Source organism: Oncorhynchus masou, chromosome 26, assembly GCF_036934945.1.
Source record: "Oncorhynchus masou masou isolate Uvic2021 chromosome 26, UVic_Omas_1.1, whole genome shotgun sequence".
Taxonomy (NCBI): domain Eukaryota; kingdom Metazoa; phylum Chordata; class Actinopteri; order Salmoniformes; family Salmonidae; genus Oncorhynchus; species Oncorhynchus masou.
In genome coordinates this window covers 5965041-5977620 of record NC_088237.1, presented here as the reverse complement: position 1 = coordinate 5977620, position 12580 = coordinate 5965041, and positions in this window count along the sequence as shown.

Genomic DNA, 12580 nt, shown 5'->3' with positions numbered 1-12580 from the left:
TTTATCAAATGCTCTGTTCAAAGGGGTGTTTTAAACTACCGCTGGAGGCACGTCTCTCAATCTGGCTATAGGTAGGCTACATTCTGATCAGGGTTTACATTAGATTTTATTTCAATTGTTCAGGTTCTCCGTCAGCAATAGTTTCGGTAGTTTTACTTGAAGCAATCAGTATGCACGGTCATTTTCAGATATACAGGGTAAAGTTCAGAATTTCATGTGGACAAAAGAGTGCATGATCGAAGCTACCAAAAAAGTGCATGATCGAAACGGGAGAAGAAGAGTTGCTCAATCCAATCTGTCAAAACTTCCAAACAGTCTAAACCATTCTATTATGAGACAGGGTAAAATCCAAAGTTGTGCTATATATTCGTTAGCTATGTCATAGTACATTTTTTAAGATACGTATTGATACATTACTAGCTCTAACACTTTTAATCAGCAATGGGCTGATAGTGGGGTGGTAGATTCCCAGTTTCCCTTATAGCTCAGCTGCCCCCCCCACACACACACACACACACCAGCTCAGAGAGATCCAGCTCAGAGTCCCAACTCATTTACAGCAGATTACTTTAGAATGGAAAATGAATGTGTTTAAGCAACAAATGTAAGTGCATCAAACCATGTCATATTGCATCGAACTGAATCGCATCATTCTTTTCTCTTTAATCAAACCCGAATCGTTCCTGTATCGTATCAGAGCCCATATATGTAGATATGTATCAAATCTTCTTGAAAGGGAAAGATACACATCCCTATGAAACATAACATGTGGACAGGGGTGATTATACTGTACACACAGGAGTTGATTTCAGCACCAGCGTTTAGGAGGATGTTGATGCAGCCCCCTGAGTGGGCCAGGCTGAGAGGAGTGTAGTCTGAAACATTACTGTGCTCCTTATTAGCTCTGTGCCGCATCAACAGCTTTGCCACCTAGAAGGAATGGACCACAGGTTTAGTCAATCCACAAAACACCTTTATTGAATTTCCACATAGGACATTTGTATTTTGTACTCTTTCTGGGGTCCAGCAACATTAAGGCAGTTATATACAATTCAAAATATTACATGACATTACAATTCATAACACTTTTCACAACACATTAAGTATGAGCTCTCAGGCCACTATTCTACTACCACATATCTACAATACAAAATCCATGTATACATGTGTATAAAGTGAGCATGTTAGCATGTGTATGCGTGTGTGTGTCTCTTCACAGTCCCCGCTGTTCCATAAGCAGTATTTTTCTGTTTTTGAAATTGGGTTCTGCTGCTTGCATCAGTCATCTGATGTGGAATAGAGTTCCACGTTGCCGTGGCTCTTTGTGGTACTGTGCGCCTCTCATAGTCTGTACTGGACTTGGGGAATGTGTCACCCCTCTGGTGACATGTCTTTTAATTATATATATATATTACTGTATATATATATTTATTTATTTTTTAACCCTATTTCATGGTATCCAATTGGTAGTTACAGTCTTGTCTCATCGTTTCAACTCCTGTACGGACTCGGAAGAGGCAAAGGTCGAGAGCCGTGCATCCTCCGAAACACAACCCAACCAAGCCGCACTACTTCTTGACACAATACCCACTTAATCCGTATGTCACGTCTGCTCCTGCTCCTCCCCTCCGGCCTACGACGTCACCAGAGTACTAACCACCGGTCCTGGGATTCATCATAATGCACACCTGGCACTCATCATAATGCACACCTGGCACTCATCATAATGCACACCTGGCACTCATCATAATGTGCACCTGTGAATCATGATCGAAGCATTATGATTCACACCTGGACTCCATTACCTTTATAATTTCCTCCAAGACGGCCGTAGCCCATGTTCACTCACCTGTTGGTATTGTTCTGGTTTATCGGCGTACTACCTTATGTTAGTGTCGTGTTCTTGGTTTTGTAGTTTTATTAAACGTTGCACCTGCTTCCAACTCACCGCCCCATCATTACAGAATACCAACTCAAAATATGGAAGCAGCAGGACAGCCGGACATCTCCCAGACAATCAATGAACAAGGTGACCTTCTTCGTCAACAACATGATCAGCTGGCTCAACTCAAAAGATGTTCTCCGCAGTCTACAAAATCTCAACAGAGTAGTATATTCCAGAGACAACCTCACCAGAGACAACCTCACCCTGGACGCACTCATTGCTCCTCCGGGAGCATCGGCATCTCCATCACTTCTCTCCCTCCTTCGGCAAGTGTTCAGGATCAGAGCCTGAACCCATGGAGGTAGGGGTCACATGCCTTCCCGCGGCGGAATGACGCAGACAAATACAGCTGGGGCTCTGTCTGTACTGTGGCCAGGGAAGGCACAAGCACCAGCAGTGTCCGATACTTCAGAATCCGGGGTCCACTAGAGCAGAGGGACGGTCACTTGATGTTACATCCACTGGACCAGAAGTGAGTATTCCATCGACTGCTCTTCCTGTTAGACTCTTTTTAGTACCCATCACTCTGGCTGACTGTCCCTCGTGCCCCGTATCTACAGCTTTAGTGGATTCCGGTGTTGTGGGGAACTTTATGGATCAGACCTTTGCCTCCTTTGTCAATATTACTACCTACCCATTTCCCTCTCCTTTTCCGGTTCAAGGTCTCAAATGTCGGCCTCTAGGATCCGGAACCATCACACACATCACCCAACTACTCACCTTCACCATGGAGCCCAATCACCAAGAAAACATCCCCTTCTTCATCACCAGTGCACCAGTTCACAAGATCATCCTCAGCCTACCTTGGCTTCAGCACCATAACCCTACCATCTCATGGTCGAGGATGAGAATCACTGACTGTTCACTTGAATGCCAGAAGATCTGCTTTCCTGTCCCCTGTGGTTCCACGTGAGTTGAGAATCCTGTGGCTGCCCTCCAGCCCAACATCTTGGAGGTATTAATATATCCCATTTAGCAGACGCTTTTGTCCAAAGCGACTTACAAGTCGGCTGGGGCCACTACTTTTACATATGGGTGGCCCCAGCGGGAATCGAACCCACGACGCTTGGCGTTGCAAGCGCCATGCTCTACCGACTGAGCCACACAGGACCCAGTATTCTCCAAGACCCACGCTACCTGTCACCCTCCACATTCCCCTGGGACTGTGCCATTGACCTGTTTTCCGGTGCTACACATCCGTGCAAACACATCTACTCTCTGTCGGTGGCTGAGACACAGGCCATGGAGGACTACATTCCAGAGGCACTCCAACAGGGTTTCATCCGCAGGTCCACGTCCCCTGCGTCGGCTGGTTTCTTCTTCGTGGCCAAGAGAAGGGAGGATTACGCCCTTGTATCGATTACCGTGGACTAAATGACATCGCCATGAAGTATCAGTACCCTCTCTCGCTGGTGCCGTCAGCCATCGAACAGCACCGCAGGGGCCTGGTTCTTCACCAAACTGGACCTGCGGAGTGCCTACAATCTCATTCGCATTCGGGAGGGGGATGAGTGTAAGACGGCATTCAGCGCGATGTCTGGTCACTACGAGTACTTGGTTATGCCCTTTGTCTTAGCCAATGCTCCGTCAGTGTTCCAGGCATTCGTCAATAAGGTGTTCAGGGACGTGCTTGGACGTCAGGTGATTGTGTTCATCGATGACATCCTGATCTTCTCGAACAACCTGGGAAATCACATCACTCACGTTCGAGCAGTCCTGGAACGCCTCTTGGCTAACCACCTGTTCATCAAGGCAGAGAATTGCCAATTCCACCAGAGGGCTGTCTCCTTTTTGGGCTACCAAATCAGCCCCGCAGTGAGTAAGGATGGAGGGCAAGAAGGTAGATGCTATCACGTTCCTCATAATGAGGAGACCAAGGCGCAGCGTGATATAATTTACATTCCTCATTAATAAAAGAGAACACTGAACAAACTATACAAAACAACAAAACAACAGTGAAACAATATATAACGAGTGCTGACATGCAGCATTAGACAATAACCCACAAAATACCCAAAGAATATGGCTACCTAAATATGGTCCCCAATCAGAGACAACGATAAACAGCTGCCTCTGATTGAGAACCAATCTAAACAACCATAGACATATAAACCCCTAAACCAGGTAAAACCCATAAACATACAAAAACCCTAGACAGGACAAAAACGCACATTCCCACCCTCGTCACACCCTGACCAGACCAAAAATAATACAGAAAACATAGATAACTAAGGTCAGGGCGTGACATTACCCCCCCCACCAAAAAAAAACAAAACAACAAAAAAACTAAACATATATGGGAGGGGTCTGGGTGGGCATCTAACTTCGTTGGTGGCGGCTCTGGTTCTGGATGCCGCCCCCTTCTTTACATTGAGCCATCCGCCCTTGTAGCACTGACCCGTGGATCATCGCCAGAGGCTCATTGCTGCGGATCATCGCTGGCGACCCCGGACTGGGAACCTTTCCTGTAGACCCCTGACTGGGGACCGTCGCTGGAGACCCCGGGCTGGTGACACGCACCTCAGGGCGAGTGCGTGAAGGAGGAATAGGGCGTACTGGGCTCTGGAGACGCACAGGAAGCCTGGTGCGTGGTGCCGGCACTGGTGGTACCGGGCTGGGGACACGCACCTCAGGGCGAGTGTGGGGAGCAGGAACAGGACACACTGGGTTGTGACGGTACACTGGAGACCTGGTGTGTATAGCCGGCATCAATTTTTCTGGAACTTTAACACGTTTCAGGATGAGTACGATGAACTGACACAGGTGGCATTGGACAGCTAACATGCTCCTCAGGGCGAATGCCATGCATACTACGCCAAACCAACAGCTCTCTCTTCACTCTCCTCCAATTTCATCAACAACTCCTCGAATGTCTCATAATCTCCCCTCCCTTCACTCTCCTCCAATCTGTCCAATAACTCTTCGACAATCTCAGACTCACCCCTCAACTTCGCCGACTGCTCCATGTGCTCCCCCCAAAACATCTTGGGGTTTCTGTGGCCTACCTCCCCGACGTTGTTGCTGTCCTCTCTTACTTCTCCGTTCCTCCTGCTTTGTTTCCACCTGCCTCCATGGTAGGCAATCCTCTCCTGCCAAAATCACCTCCCACGTCCAGGATCCTTTACCGTCCAGTATTTCGTCCCAGGTGCATTTTTTCACCAAGCGCTGTTCCTTCCTTTCACGCTGCTTGGTCCAGGTTTGATGGGTTATTCTATCACGTTCGTCATAACGAGGAGACCAAGGCGCAGCGTGATATGAATACATTCCTCTTTAATAAAAGAGAACACCGAACAAACTAAACAAATCAACAAAACGACCGTTAAGCTATATATAACAAGTGCTGACATGCAACTAACCATTGACAATAACCCACAAAATACCCAAGGAATATGGCTACCTAAATATGGTCCCCAATCAGAGATAACGATAAACAACTGCCTCTGATTGAGAACCAATCCAGGCAACCATAGACATATAAACCCCTAGACTAGTAAAACCCCATAAACATACAAAATCCTAGATAGGACAAAAACACATATACCCACCCTCGTCACACCCTGACCTGACCAAAATAATACAGAACACATAGATAACTAAGGTCAGGGCGTGACAGATGCGATAAGATCATGGGATCCCACTCAACCTTTTGTGGTTGAGGTAGACGCATCGGAGGTGGGTCTGGGGGAAGTTTGGTCACAACGACAGGGGAGAACCACTAAAATTGTATCCTTGTGCTTTCTTCTCCGAGAAACTGAGCCCCGCAGAGAGCAATTACGACATCAGCGATCGGGAGCTCTCGGCGGTGAAGTTGGCATTAGAGGAGTGGAGACACTAGCTGGAGGATGCCAAGGAACGATTCGTCATCCTCACCGACCATCGGAACCTTGAGTACATACGGAGACTGAATCTGCTCCAAGCCAGGTGGGGCATCTTCTTCACCAGGTTTAACTTCACGCTGACCTAACGCCCAGGTTCTTAGAACATCAACGCCGATGCCCTGTCCTGTATCTACAATTTTTAATTTTTTTATTTCACCTTTATTTAACCAGGTAGGCTAGTTGAGAACAAGTTCTCATTTACAACTGCAACCTGGCCAAGATAAAGCCAAGCAGTCCGACACAAACAACAACAACACAGAGTTACACATGGAATAAGCAAACATACAGTCAATAATACAATAGAAAAAGTCTATATACAGTGTGTGCAAATGAGGTAGGATAAGGGAGGTAAAGGCAATAAATAGGCCATAGTGGCGAAATAATTACAATATAGCAATTAAACACTGGAGTGATAGATGTGCAGAAGATGAGTGTGCAAGTAGAGATACTGAGGTGCAAAGGAGCAAAATAAATAACAGTATTGGGATGAGGTAGTTGGATGGGCTATTTACAGATGGGCTATGTACAGGTGCAGTGATCTTTGAGCTGCTCTTACAGATGGTGCTTAAAGTTAGTGAGGGAGATATGAGTCTTCAGTGAGTTTTGCAGTTTGTTCCAGTCATTGGCAGCAGAGAACTGCAAGGAAAAGCTGCCAAAGGAGGAATTGGCTTTGGGGGTGACCAGTGAAATATACCTGCTGGAGCGCCTGCAACAGGTGGGTGTTGTTATGGAGACCAGTGAGCTGAGATAAGGCGGGGCTTTACCGAGCAAAGACGTATAGATGACCTGAAGCCAGTGGGTTTGGTGATCAATATAAAGTGAGGGCCAGCCAACGGGAGCATACAGGTCGCAGTGGTGGGTAGTATATGGTGCTTTGGTGACAAAACAGATGGCACTGTGTTAGACTGCATCCAGTTTGCTGAGTAGAGTGTTCAAGGCTATTTTGTAAATGACATCGCCGAAGCCAAGGATCGGTAGGATAGTCAGTTTTACGAGGTTATGTTAGGCAGCACAATTCGAGAGAGGCTCCTGTCCAGAGGGAAAGCCATATCCCATCCTCCCGAGTCATGGGTCCAGTGGTTTTGAATGTAGATGTGGACGTCCGCCAGGCTCTAGAGAGGGAACCCGCACCCCGGAATTGTCCTCCAGCGTGCGTCTACATTCCCACAGGGATAAGGGATCGGCTGCTGACCTGGGCAGACTCAGCTGTTGTCGCTGGACATCCAGGTATTTCTCGCACCATCCATTCCATCACTGAGAAATACTGGTGGCCCACCTTGGTTCAGAATGTTACGCAGTATGTCAACTTCTGTTCCCTGTGTGCTCAAACAAAGTCCCCCCGGAATGCTCCAGCAGGGAAGCTCCTGCCGCTTCCCGTGCCTCAGTGACCTTGGTCCCATCGATCCATTGACTTTGTTTCTGATCGTCCCCCTTCTGATGGTTTCACCACCATTCTGGTGGTAGTGGATAGATTCTCCAAGTCATGTAATTTAACCCCTCTTCCTGGTCTTCCCACTGCTCTCCAGGTCGCTGAGGCAATCTTCCAACAGGTCTTCCAGCATTATGGCCTTCCAGAGGACATCGTCTTGGACAGTGGCCTCCAATTCACATCCCATGTATGGAGGGCCTTCTTGGAGGAGCTCGGGGTCACGGTTAGCCTCACATCTGGGTATCGGCCTCAGTCTAACAGGCAGGTGGCGAAGATGAATCAGGAGCTGGGGAGGTTCCTGAGGAGTCACTGTCAGGACCGGCAGGGTGAGTGGGCACGTTTCCTTCCTTGGGCAGAGTACGCCCAGAACTCTCTACATCACACCTGTTGTATTCGAAGCATGTGACAAATACAATTTTATTTGAACTTGATAAATAGCAGTACATGTAAAAAGTTTTCATCCTCTGCGTTGTGCATTATGAATAATTATCAAAGTATTTTTGTTAAGAGAGGGATGTGATTTTAGAAACTATAAGAGGAAATTGTTTATATAACGGTGCACAGTAAAATGATGGGTTAAGAATTAACATATTAGACCAGGTGGAGAGAACCAGGCAACTAATGACAAATGGAGAAAAGGAAAAGATACTGCTAGCCGACAAACTGCATTTTATCCAATTTAGCCAAAAATTAAACAATTTTAAAAAAGGACTAAGGGGGGCAAAATATACTTCTCCCATGGGCAAAGAAACTCAAAATGGGTGTTGATATCAATTATTAATAATTATCAATGTTATATTATGTGTTATATTATTATGGGCGTAAAATGTTATTTGATTTGGCTTTTCACAGCGTTAACACTACGCCGTACACGTGGTCTGCGGTTGTGAGACAGGTTGGAGGTACTGCCAAAGTCTCGAAAACAAAGTTGAAGGTGGTTTATGGTAGGTAAATGAACATAACATTATCTGGCAACAGCTCTGGTGGGCATTCCTGCAGTCAGCATGCCAATTGCATTCACCCTCAACTTGAGACATCAGTGGCATTGTGTTGTGTGACAAAACTGCACATTTTAGAGTGGCCTTTTATTGTCCCCAGCACAAGGTACACCTGTGTAATAATCATCCTGTTTAATAAGCTTCTTGATATGCCACACTTGACAGGTGGATGGATTATCTTGTCAAAGGAGAAATGCTCATTAACTGCGATGTAAACACAAAAGCTTTTTCATCTCTGGTGACACTCTTGATTCACCTGGCTAGAGGTTATGTGGTGGGGTCCAGCTGAAGCCACTATGAAGGAGATGGGAGACCACTTGGCACCTAGGGTAGAGACAGGGGAAGATGAAAGGGAGGGAAAGAGAGAGGGGAGGATATGTGAGTAGAGTGCTGTCCAATATAAGGTCAAGTCAAATGTGAGAGTTTGTGTCTCTGACTGCCTGTCAGTCAATCAATCAGTTGCTACTCAAAGCATAGTCTACCTCGGTCAGTAGAGCGCTTTATGACGACGAAGTTGTCTCCTACTTCGGCAGACGAACTTCTTCCTGGCCTCAGCGACTGTCAGCAGGGGGATCTGATAGGTGCTTATCTCTCCTGCAATAGAAGTATTGAATGCGGAATAAAGCATCGCTCATGGTGAATGGATATGAATTAAATTCTTGCCAATAGTTGAGAAGAGCTTCTGTTGTTAGCCTAGTCCCAGATCTGTATGTCCACTCAAACGCACCTGCTAATCATAGACCACGGGATCAATATGAAGCTTAAAAAAAGATGATGGCGAGAGAGAATTCGCCACCATAGTAGTGTTGATCTAGGATCAAGTCCACTCTATCCATATAATAGTATTCATTATGATCTTAACTTTTGCAAATTCTTAGTCTGGATTGTAATCTTGGTTAAAGTGGAACCTGTACATTAAATAAATATGAATTAGTATCAGGATAAGGAAATACCCAGATGCAGACCGTGTCGAAGTAACAATGTTTATTACAGCAACAGAGGCAAAGGTACAGGATGACAGACAGGCTCAGGGTCAGAGGCAGAGTGGTCAGGTGGGCGGGTTCAGGGTCAGGACTGACAAGGGTCAAAAACCAGGAGGGCGAGAAAAAGAGAAACAAGGAAAAAACAGGATCTGACAGGACAAACGCTGCCAAGCTTGGCAAACAAGACGAACTGGCAACAGACAAAGAGAAAACACAGGTGTAAGTACACAGGGGATAATGGGGAAGATGGGCGACACCTGGAGGGGGGTGGAGACAAGCACAAAGACAGGTGAAATAGATCAGGGCGTGACAGTTACCCCCCTCTTGGGGCACCACCTGGCGTCTTACCTGGGCGCATACCTTGTTGACCGGGGTGCCAGTGGTGGAAGTCGGTGATGAGGTCTCTAGCGGGGACCAGGGTGTCTCTAGCGGAGACCCAGCACCTCTCCTCCAGGCCATAACCCTCTCAGTCAACCAGGTACTGGAAACCTCTGCCCCGTGGTCGAACACTCAGGAGGCGTATCACCGTGTATGCCGGATAGCCATCGACGACACAGGAGTAGGGGTGGGCCTGGAAATGGAAGACATGAGACTGTGAGACACGTGCATGATACGGGACACATGAAAGGTGAGTGTATACAAAGGGTACGGGGCAACAGAAGACGAACAGCAGAGAGGCTAACATGCTGACCAGACCGGACACGTCACGTGCGCGAACGTCTCAAAATAAATTTAGAAATCCATGTTATTCAATTTTTGCATCCACAGTGCTCGCGCGCGTCAACGAGCGTCTGCGTTGCCAAGGGCTAAAATAGAAGATCCGCTTGTCATCGATACCTGGAGGTGGTCTTAAGGAGGGCCGACCGGGCTCTCCTCCAGGTACGACGACAGCAGAGGACAAACATCTGGGCAGAAGGTATGCCGACCTCCTCTTCCTGCTCAGGGAAGAGTGGGGGCTGATACCCCAGGAAAACACTCGAAGGGAGATAGGCCCGTGGCAGAGCAGGGAAGAGTGTTGCGGCATATTCAACCCACACAAGCTACTGGCTCAAAGTGGTGGGTTTGGCGGAGACCAGGCAGCGCAGGGTGGTCTTGAGGTTCTGGTTGGCTCGTTCCGACTGGCTGGCCGACAACCCAATGAGGGTGTAGAATGCCTTCCAGAACTGGGACGAGAACTGAGAGCCCCGGTCGGAGACCATGTCAATGGGCAGTCCATGGATCCGGAAGACGTGCTGTACCGTGAGCTGGGCCGTCGATTTGGCAGAGGGTATTTTGGGAGAGGAATGAAATGGGTGGCTTTGGAGAACAGATCCACCACAATCAGGATGACAGTGTTGCCATCAGGCGGGGTAAGAACCGTGACAAAGTCCAGGGAGATGTGAGACCAGGGACAGTGGGGGACAGACAGAGGTTGGTGCAGACCAGACAGAGCTTGCCGAGGAGTCTTGTTCTGTGTACAAACTGTGCAAGCGGTGATGAATGTGGACACGTCCGCGACCATGGTAGGCCACCAAAAGTGCTGTCGCACGAAGGCCAGGGTCCGATGGGTGCCCGGGTGGCAGACCATCCTGGAGGAGTGGTCCCACTCCAGGACCACAGAGCACACAGTGTCGGGAATGAAGGACCCCCCCCCAGAGTTTGGCTGGGAACGCTGCGCCTCACTGACCTGCTTCCCTATTCCCCAGCTGTGTGCCGTCGGCAGACATGAGGTGAAAGGATGGTTTTGGGGTAGTTGTCATGGGGCTATAGTGGCGGGACAGTGCATCCAGCTTGACATTATTGGATCCCTGCCGGTTCGAGAGAGAGAAGTTGAACTGTGTGAACATCAGGGCCCAACCTTGGGCGAGGTGAGTGCTGACAGGGGGTAATCCAGGGTGCTGTAAACCCGGATAAAGCGGCGATAGAAATTGGCGATCCCCATGAGACATTGCAGCTGCACCCTGGACGTAGGCTGAGCTATTCCATCACTGCTCTCACCTTCCCAGGATCCATCTGGAAACTCCCAGCAGAGATGATGTAACCCAGAAAGGGGATGGTGGAGTGATGGAACTCGTACTTCTCCGCTTTCACAAACAGCTGATTCTCCAGAAGGCTTTGAAGGACCTACCGGACATGGAGCATGTGTTCTTGAGGGGAGCGGGAGAAGACGAGGATGTCATCAATGTAGACAAAGATGAACCGGTAAACATGTCGTGGAGAAAATCATTCACCAGAGCCTGGAACACAGCAGGGGCAAATGTGATGACCAGATATTCATATTGACCACTGGCCGCATTGAAGGCCGTCTTCCACTCGTCCCCCTCTCGTATCCGCACCAGGTGGTAGGCGTTCCGTAGATCCGGCTTGGAAAACACAGTGGCCCCATGGTGTGGCTCGAAGACGAACTGGCAACAGACAAACAGAAAACACAGGTATAAGTACACAGGGGATGATTGGGAAGATGGACAACACCTGGAGGGGCGTGGAGACAAGCACAAAGACAGGTGAAACAGATCAGGGCATGACAATTAGGCTGGTACTGTAAATCCATATTAGCTACAGTAGCTAGCACTGTACTAGTACCTAATATGGGATACCTACTTGTATCAGCTGTTATAGATGAACTTCATGACGATGAGCTCCTACATACGCTCTAGTAAAGTTGCCCTCCAGTGGCCACCACCACTCCTCCCAGCCACGTCTGGAACTCCCAGACAGACAGACAGACAGACAGACAGACAGACAGACAGACAGACAGACAGACAGGCAGGCAGGCAGGCAGGCAGGCAGGCAGACAGACAGACAGACAGACAGACAGACAGACAGACAGACACACCAACAGTCTGAGAGCTGGCAAAATAGACAAATGCTCAACAAATGCTGCTATTCATAGGTTGCACTGCTGTCACTGGGTCTTTTCATGCCATTGTTATGAACATTCTCAAGCTGTCCTCTGCCGGCGAAACCCTACTGGTGCCCAAAAGTTGTGATATATGGAGGTTAATGACGGTTTTGTCTAAATTGCACTATCGTGGCATGGACATACAGTGCATTCGGAATGTATTCAGACCCCTTGACTTTTGCCACATTTTGTTACGTTACAGCCTTATTCTAAAATGTATTAAATATTTATTTGTCCTCATCAATCTACACACAATACTCCATAATGGTGAAGCAAAAACAGTTTTTTCTAAATTTTTGCAAATGTATTAAAAATAAAAAACTGATACCTTATTAAATAAGTATTCAGACCCTTTGCTATGAGACATGAAATTGAGCTCAAGTACATCCTGTTTCCATTGATCATCCTTGAGATGTTTCAACAACTTGATTGGAGACCACCTGTGGCTAATTCAATTGATTGGAAA